General features: G+C 38.6%; 1 long non-coding RNA gene across 1 annotated transcript; it reads right to left on the reverse strand.

The window, feature by feature from the left end:
- Window positions 1-412: 412 nt before the first annotated feature.
- On the reverse strand, window positions 413-8,654 carry LOC129058470 (uncharacterized). The gene is made up of 3 exons (XR_008523587.2): window positions 8,507-8,654; window positions 4,505-4,628; window positions 413-596 (listed from the first exon to the last, which is right to left on the reverse strand). It is a non-coding gene; the product is annotated as an uncharacterized LOC129058470 (long non-coding RNA).
- Window positions 8,655-10,050: the final 1,396 nt, after the last annotated feature.

Genomic DNA, 10,050 nt, shown 5'->3' on the forward strand with positions numbered 1-10,050 from the left:
TGATGTTGTCAGGGCCCTGTCTCTACCTCTGTGTCACTTCTCAGCTTTTCTCACATATTGAGTTTATTTTTTCTTAATATAGACAAGTTTTTTTCCCCATATGACAGGAAACATGGCTACTTGCAGCCCTGAACTCATTGCCCAGCAGTTCTGCCATCAGAGAGGAAAAATATGATTTCTGCTCCTTTAATCCAGAAATGTCCTGAAGCAGAAATCTGCATGGTTATGCATCTATCCCAGGCCAATCTCAGTTGCCAGACAGTTGGACAATGTAGGGGAAACAGGATTTCTTACCTATTGCAGAAACTGTAATGCTCATGGCTAAGACTAGTGTAATAAAAGATAGATTAAAAAGAGAAGAGCATATACATTTATTTGTTGTACATGACATGGGAAACTTCAGAAAAGAAGACCCGAAGAAACAGAGAAAACTGTGACTTTTTATTAAAGGACAAAAGCGTTAGCTCTAGTGCTAATAAACTGGCAGGGATATAGCAAGGCCTGTCTGTTCAGTTTCTTCTTGGTGTCTCTGTGTCTTCAGAGATAAGGACCTTCCTTTCCTTCAGGTCCAGGGTGGGCACCTGTCACAAGAGGGTCTTCAGGGGAGAAGGGAGGGAGAAAGTCAGACAGTGACCTTTCTAGGTTTTATGGCCTGTTTCAGGAAAAAAGGGTGAGAGGACATTGAGAGTGACTTTCTGCTTCTGCTGTTTTCTCAATATCCAGGGTGCCATATTTTGGGGTAGAATTTTGTGTACCTCATCATTAATTTTATTGGCTCAGCTTGGTTCACATACTCACTTTAATGCTGAAGAGCACAAAATCTATTGCCAGAAGAGATGGAATAGGTCCTGGGCAGGGAAATACAATGATTGCTACAGGAATATTAAAGTAATCAGTGTAGTAAAGTTCTCTACATTTTGCAATATAGTTTGATTGCTGAATGGGTGGTCATCAATTCCACAGAAAGCCCCAAATTCTACATTTTGAAATATTTATTCAAATATCATATAATCAGAAACTTGGACTTCAGTTAACGAAATGGCAGAAACTTATTGACCAACAATGACAGGAAATAACAGGGATAATAGGGAAGAATGGCCAGTCAAGTACTTAATAGCATAGCTATCTTCATTTCTTAGCTAGAATAATGTTATTTATACGATATAATGTCAGAAACACTTGGCAAGGCCTTGTTGCAAAGTTTGTCCTCAAACAGCATCTTTCTGACGCCTTCATAAACTCTTTGAGGAAGTCACTGTAACCCCTTAAAATAACACAGCTACCCTGAAGAGGAGAGATAGGACATAACATCTGTTGAATATCTACTGGACACATTATCAGTGTTATTGCTATTACTCCTGAGAGGTAAGTAATACATATGCTCATTTAGTAGATGAATCGAAGATGAGAAGTTTCCTAACTTCCCCAAGTTTAAACAGAGTAGAAACCAAGTTTAGCTAATCCAGGATTGAAAACCAGGTCTGTCTGCATACAAAATTCTTTCCAGCCTGTTTCCAGTTATTAACATTTTATTATGAACTAATTCATCAGTTTTTTTTTTTTTTTTTTTTTTTTGAGACAGAGTTTCACTCTTGTTGCCCAGGCTGGAGTGCAATGGTGTGATCTCAGCTCACAGCAACGTCTGCCTCCCGTATTCATGCCATTCTCCTGCCTCAGCCTCCTGAGTAGCTGGGATTACAGGCATATGCCACCACACCCAGCTAATTTTGTATTTTTAGCAGACAGGGTTTCTCCATGTTGGTCAGGTTGTTCTGGAACTCCTGACCTCAGTTGATCTGCCTGCCTCAGCCTCCCAAAGCGCTGGGATTACAGGTATGAGCCACCACACCTGGCCTCATCAGATATTTTAAAAGATTATGCAAACTTCTTTTGGAATAACTTAGGTAAACAAATATCAATCTTTCCCATTTGATTTCCCCTGGGCTTGAATCAGCTGAGACAAAATGTAAATGTGGGATTTTAAATGATACATGTTGCCAGGGAAAGGGATTCTAGTAAAAGGAGTGTAGATAATTTGTGCCTTACCATGCTAATGCTTGTGGCAGTTCTCAGTTAAGTGGTACCCAGGTGGGCTACTGATGCCAGCTGGGTTATTGTGAAGGAACAGTGGGGGTTAGAGAGAACCTGGGGCTACCTAAAGAAAAGTGAACCTCTGAGAAGCCAATTAAGAGGGGAGGACCTTTAGCTAGCCTATTGGAGGAGGGATTTAGTGAAAGAACCAAGAGGAGAGACAGCTCATCATAGAGATACTAAGGGAAACTCAGAGATTGGAGGCTGAGCTTAGTAGTGCCATATAGGAGGCTGCATCTCCAGGACAGAGAAAAATCTATCCAAATGTTCTCTGGGCAGATTCTGGGATGTACCAGCTAATGATGAAATTTGGGAACCTGGGAATAAATCTAAGATGGCACAGAAAGAAGAGATCTGGCGGCCCATAGAGGGAAGATTGTTGATTTCTTTGGTTCAGAAGGGGTCTAAAGGAAACAGCCTGACTGAGCATAAAGTATAGTGTTCTTGAGTAGGAGCCTACTGCTGGGAAGAAAATGTCGTGAAATAGAGAGGCTGGTTTGTGTTTAAATGAATGCCAAGATAAATTAGAAACATGACACCAACCACCTAAGGCATATAATCTTTATATGGTTAACACAGAGATCCTAACTCAATGCTGTAAACATAATTTATGCACCTGAGCTGATTATACTTTCGAACACTGCTGGGAAGGATGGAAGCTGTGAATCTCATGGTTGTTGTCTTCAGAGGAGTAATCTGCACACCATGACCTCAATATTTCTGTGATCCAAAATGCCAACAGAGCCATGTTGAGGAAAACCTCTGTTGAGTTTGTTATATAACAAATAAATTTTGCAGGGAGGAAAGTAGACAGATGTCTGTAGACCCTAGTTACTTCCCTGGGAGGGAATGCAGGCCTCCCTGACATCTTACAGAGAGGGACCCTGGTCAATCCGGTGCAATAGGAGGGTATTGTGTTGCCTGGATAGAAGGAGAGATGCAAAGAGAAAAACGACATTTAAAAAGAGGGTTAAAGGACATAATTTTCTCCAGGGTTTGACTTGGTAAGAAGTTCCATTGGGTCAGCACAGGTCAGGTAGCTGTGAATATTTCCTTGGCCACCGCTGTAAGATGACTCTTCAAATACTATAGTTCATGTAAGACCCATCAGAGTAAAACCATGACTATTAAAATGAGGGGAAAGAAAGGCATAAGTGAGGAAGAATTTAAAAGGAAAGAACAGGTACAGCACTGCCCAGGGTCAGACTATTTCCTCAGAGCAGACAAAGAAACTTATGCAAAATTTATGATGGACTTAGATCTAGGACAGTGCATGCTTTGAAACTCCAATCTATTTAAATGATGATAAATGTCACAGCTGTCCTCCTTTATGGAATGATTTGCCCAGGAGAAGAGAAGGATTTCAAACTGTCTTTTCCAAAGAGGGGATAAAAATCACTTAAAATTGGTCATTCAGACTGTCTCATGAGTCTTTTGAGCTGCAGAAAGTTATATTTCTTTAAAGAGAACCTACAAATAAATGATTATATAAGTATAAATTAATGGTCCATTTAGTCCTGGTTTTGGTTATAATTAAAATAGGATATTCTCTTGTTGTGCCAGCCACAAAAGTTTAGTGGTAAACTCTCTATTTCTTTTTTCAATAACCCATCATTTAGTTGTCCCTTTGTTGTTTTAGTAAAATGACTTGGAACCCAGCAGTCATACCTTATTCTATTTCACATAGTACTGAAATTCACAACTTGTATAAAGAAATGCATTGCTTCAATTGTCTGGACACTCTCAAGAATGAAGATTCACACCCCTAGGATCTAGTGAGCAGCTAGATATTTCACCCTTCTACAAAGTTCAATATTGTATTTTTGCCCACTTGAGCTTCCTCTTTTAGATCGACTGCTGTTGGTATGAAGGCAAAAGAAAGCAGCACGTCTAAAAGAGACCTCAGGAAGTGTTTTTCCCTGTTCAACTGTGGCTATTTATGTATTGCTCCCAGGTGTGTGTAACCAGAAGATTTAGTTCTTTAGATTACATATGCATCATTCCAAGTGGTAAGAACAGACATGTTTTTACATAAAAAAGCAAAAAACAAAATAGTATGCATTTTAATACTGGCATTTGTATGAAACTTTATATGTACACATATCTTTATGAATGCACAGACAGTCTCTGAAAACATATTCAAGGAACTTATAAAGAGCTGTGTTATTAGGGAGGCCGACTGGTGGCTAGAGGAAAAGGCAGGGATAGGAAGAGATTTACTTTTCACCATGAACACTTTTATAACCTTTCAAGGTTGTGCCATGTGCATGTATTGTCTATCAAAATGATAACCAACCAACAAGCAAGGAGAACAAAACAAAGTAGTGGGATTGACCTTTCTAGGACATTGGGGTTCCTATAGTTGGCTGATATAGAATTTGATTATTGAAGCCTTTGAAGTATTAATACTTACTTCTTTCCTGCACTTTGTTGAGATTGGTGACCCATCATGTGCTTACTTGCTGTTTTGTTCTCTTTATGTCTGAGGGCCATTGGAAAAGGAGTGCAGACTAAATTCTTCTTATAATACCCAAAGTCTGTAGATCAAGAGTTTTCTGTCAAACTACAAAGATGCTCACACCACAGAAACCCTATTAGCATGTAGTCATAAGTATAGAGTGTGACTGATGCATGCTATACAGTGGCAGGGAATTTAACTTTTCCTCAGTTGACAGGATTTGGGATAATCCTAGTGAAGGAAAGGAAAAAGGAGCTTAAAAACATGAAACAAGAGTATAGATCTGGCAGGGGGCAGGGGCTAGAAGAAACCTTAGAGTTATAGGGCTGTATCTTTTAGACATATTTTGGTTACAAGTGGCAAAACACTATTTGAATTATTCTGGGCAAAAAGTGAACTTTATTAGGATACTGAAGGGCATCCCCACATTCTGAGAAGGTAGGGGTACATCAGGGCCTGAGGCACAATATTGTTGAGAATCTCTCTCAAATCCTGTCTCTTCTCTCAATTTCTTACTGCATTCCTGCTTTATTCTTTCAGATCTGCTTCATCGACATGGCAGGGAACATGGCTGCACACAGAGGACTCATTTTTGCAGCTTCCCTACCAGAGAGAGAGAGATACCCTTTTTAACTGAGTTCTGAGTTGAAATATCCTAGAAGAGAACTCTGATTGGCCTGGCTTGGGTCACATGCCCGTCCTTGAGTTGATCAACTGTGATTAGTTATAAGTGTACTCATTAGTAACTTCCCCTGGAACCTTAGATTTCATGTGGGGTAAGACTTCCAAAAACAAATAAAAAAATAAAACAAAAGAATGCTATTTCTGGAAAAAAGAATCTGAACAATAGATTAACAATATAAAGGCAGCAGAAGTAGCAAAGAGTTAATAAGCTGTAATTTCAGGAGCACTCCCTTATCGTCTCATAATTCCTTGGACTACCTCCAATAGTTAATAATCTTAGTAATAACACTCTGAAAAAGGCAACTTGTGAAACTCACTTGAGTTTAAATGACTGGTAGGCCATCTCTTTTCTGAGATCAGAACCTTTTGTTTGCAGAGGGAGAAAGAAATAGGATGGAGAAGGCAGACCTAGAGTGTCTGGAGGAAGTAGGATGCAGGAATTCTATGCCACTGCCACTCCTTTGTCGTTTCTTGGTACCAATTTCTCCCTGTCAAGCTGGTAGCATTACTGAGGTATCAATACCACCAGTAGGGCCATAGAGGTTGTATATCTCCATCACTCACATTATACCCTATAGAGTTCTAGAATGTTTTATAACGTCATTGTGAATGGTGGCTCTTGGAGTTAAATAATGGGGCAGTCTACATTGATTATCAAATGTGTGTACTTGCTTCGTTTCAAAAGCTTTATTTTATTCTTATTATGTATAATACATAGATCTGTGGGGATTAGTCCTGAAATATCAAAATAAAAATGTTCCATTAAATGACACTATATTTATTTCCCATACTTGAGTTGGCAGACTAAAGCCTATAGGCCAAATCTAGCCTGCTACCTGTTATTATAAATAATGTTTTATTGGAACATAGCCAACTCATTTTTTTTTTACCTATTGTCTACGGCTACTTTCATGCTACAATGACAGATATCGGTAGTTATGATAGAAACCATAGGGTTCACAAAACCTAAAATACTTATTATCTGGCCCTTTACAGGAAAATTTGCTAATCTGTGGACTGGAGCCTACACTAAATAGAAGTTTTTCATTGATCTGGGAAACACAACGCTTCACAGTATTAGTAATTTTATTACAAATAAAATTATCTGCAAGTAAACAAAAGATGGCAGTGATTCTGTTGGGATCATGAAAAATTAAAGATCATGGAAGGGTGCTGAGAGATTATGGAGCCCAGTTCTTGTCTTTACAAGTAGGGAAACTGAGGCCCAGGGAAACTAGTGACCTTGTTCAAAGTGACATATCAAGTCCAATTTAAGTCTTGACTGATTTTCTTCCATGACAATGTTTGAAATAGCTCCACATTCTCTTCTGTGTGTACTTTATCATTTTTAAAACTAATTTTCCTCCGTTTTCAAGTGTTTAACTTGCACAAGTCCTCCAGTCAGCAGTATTGTTGTGTTCACCTTGATTTTAAACATTTCATTACTGTGACTGTACCACAGTATCCATAATATGCTCATATTAATTATTCTCAACTTACCCACTCTTTCTGCTCTTTTTCTTAATAACTCCATATGCCCTTTCCCTATGTGATGAGTTCTTTATGAATGGCAGTTTCAGATTGGCTGCTGGGTATTCCCTGTACTTTTTCTTTATTGAGCCATCCCCTACCAGATGTTCTCACATTCCTTTTTTATTCCAGAAAGTCACCTTGGATGATGTTGATACCAGGAAGCCTGGGCTTTTGAGGGATAAAGTTCAGAATACAGTAATTAACCAACATTGTCCAGTGATTATGTCTTTTCTGAACCAGCAACCTTGATGTGGGCATTCATTGTCTCCTCCCTCATCTCGCCCAGCAATCACTCAGCTGAAATACATGGACTGAGTTTGCCCTCAGGTACCTGACAATTTAGGATATCATAGATTCTATATAAATCAGAAATGGAAAGGCTAGCAGTGGAGTATTTTGGCAGGACAGTGTGTCCTAGCACAGGAAAGGATGCAATAGTATGAGCAAGATATCTGTTCAATTGCAAGCAAAAGGCTTTCAGGGAGTCACGTTAGCTTACAACATGAAATAATACAAAAATAACAATAGATCAGAAGTCTGGAGACCTGGATTTTGTGTAATTAATCTGCTGTGTGACCTTAGGTGAGCTGGTTAGTCTCTGTGGACCTAAGTTTCCTTATCTATAAAATGAGAAGGTTGAGCAAAAATAAATTCAATGCACCTTCTAGTTAGTGACTATATTTTCTGAGCCCCAAATTAGGACATATGCTCTGACAAGTGCAATTACACTTATGGGGACAATGAGACAGGAGATTTGAAATACGGATTATCCTAGAAAATGTGGAACATATGGCTGCTATATTTCCAGTTATAAAATTCTTTGAGATTTAAGGCCCTCTTATTGCTTTTGTGTATTTAAGAACTTTCTAAAATTTATGGGTTGTTAATGATGCTGGCCACAAATTCTATTAATTTTTATGTCTCATACTTTCTCAGCCTTTGCATTGTCACTATATTCTTTACATTCCAAAGCAAATTCCTTTATGCTCTATTCACTCATTCAAAAAATACTTAAAATTCCTCTTATGTGCTCCACTAGGATTGCTGGATACAGTTATCCAAGTTGTTCCCCGCACTAGGTGTCCAGACCATAGGACGAGGAGAGGTAAAATGTGGTCCACACTCTGCCCACCAAGCCCAGGCCAAGTTCACCTTGAGGAAGTGGCATAACAACATCATATGCGCTAGTGGTCTTCCTATGTTAAGCATTGGACATGTAATAGGGCTACAATATAAACACAAACTCTACCTTCTTAAAAATAATAAGTGGGAAAAATAGATGTTAAATAAATAATTACAGAAAATTGGTAAGTGCTTAGTACTGAGAGGGATGAACAAATTATTAAGAGAACACATATGAAGGAACAAGTAATTCTTATCAGGCAGAAGGTGCAGGTGGGGAATGGAGAGAGGAAAAAAAATTTCAGGGGGAGTTATTATTTGGTATCTTCTTGGCATATCACTTGATCCCAAGAAGAAGGAGAACTGGTATAGATTAATTATGTTCAGGTATATTTATTAGAACAGGTTTTCTAGAGGATGGAGCTTTGGTTTCCAGTATAAAAAAATTAAACCTTTAGTAAGTTAAATAGCCCTATTTCTCTTCTTCCATAGGTCGTGGAGACAAGTCAGGGCCTGTGGCCTTCCTGCTTAAGAAAAGTGATCTTTTACCCCAATTCTCACTCTTCCTTTCCTCTTGGGCTTTTAGAAAGGCATCTAGAAATTAGAATGAAGTCTCACCAAAAAGTCCATTACTGTGTCCAGGAGAAATAATTGAGTTCAAGGCAGTCCTTCTCAAGTTAGCCAACACAGGGCTTCAGCTTGGGGTTCAAACTCAAAACCAAGTTATAAACTGTTCTTTTGCTTGGCCTTAATGTATGTAGTAATAGTTCCCTTAGCAACCGTGCAAAGTAATAGGTGACTAATAAGGGCAGAACTCTAGGGTTCGGGAACTTATCCTCAATATCATCCTGTTACTAATAATTACATTTAAGCTGAATTTTAAAGGACAAGGGATGAGTAGGAGTTTGCCTGGCAAACAAGTTGTGGAAGGGTATTATATGTGAAGGGAACAGTATGTGCAATTACTTGAATTAGTAAATGATATTGCATATTTGGGAAACAGGAACAAAGGATGGGCTGAACAGCTAGACTGGGAATATAAAGAGACATGCTGCTCAACTAGAAAGTGTAGATTTTATCCTGTGGGCAATTGACAGAGTTAATGGAAGTTAGCAAGTGACAGAATGCCATCTTTACAACTCTTACAGTGTGATGGGCAGATTGGAATAGAGAAAAGACTGGAAACCAGTTAGAGGTAGAGGGTCTTGAACAGGGCAACAGAATGAGAGTAGTGAGAAGAAACCTGATTCAAGAGACAGGACCTTTTGGATGTGACCAGGAGGAAGAGGAGGCAACATGGATGCTAGGATGCTGCATGCTGATATCAACAATATTGTGTGTGAGGGGTAAATTTGGTTGGTGAAAGTGGGGGTTGGGGATGAGGGATAATGGTTACATAAAAGGATTTAGAAATACTTCTATGGGAGGTTGATTTGATTATCTGAGGTAGAGCGGGGTGAGATTTGATGGACAATTGCTATTTGATGTAAAAACAAAGAACCATTCTGCTTTGCCTCTCAGTTCAACTGTTCCCATCTATTCCTCTAATGAAAACTGTATAAGCATGCATTTGTAGTGGAGAATTACTGCTAGGTGGACAGGGTCAGGGACTAGCACTGCAGAGAATGTATTATAATCAGACCAACAAAGCTCTGTTACTAGAGACAATTTGCTAGGATGTGCAAATAGTTTACTCATTTAGATACTTAGTAATAGAGCTTGACCTAAAGCAGGGAAAGAGGTGTTAGACTAACAAAAATAAAAAATATGATAATAAGTGTATTGTTTCAGGCACTTGATGCACATTAATTTTATTTAATCTTACAATAACACCATGAAGGGAATATTATTTTCCTTGTTTTATAGAGAAGGAAACTGGAACACAGAGATATAAAGTAACTTACCCAAGGACTATTATTACCATGTGGCAGAGTAATTACAAAACCAGGTCTCCCTGGTTCCTTGCTCTCTTCAGCATAAGATACCTCCTCTTTAGCCTACTTAAGAGTGAAGACAATTAGCAGCATCATTTGCATTTAAATAGTATATTTGCTAAGCACAACTGATTCTTATCTATTTGTTAATGAATTGCTGGATTCTATAAAACCTTTGTGGCTTCCAGGGCCTTTTTCTCTTCACTCTCTCCCCAGTTAGTTTTTTCT

This window comes from Pongo abelii, chromosome 2, assembly GCF_028885655.2.
Source record: "Pongo abelii isolate AG06213 chromosome 2, NHGRI_mPonAbe1-v2.0_pri, whole genome shotgun sequence".
Taxonomy (NCBI): Eukaryota; Metazoa; Chordata; class Mammalia; order Primates; family Hominidae; genus Pongo; species Pongo abelii.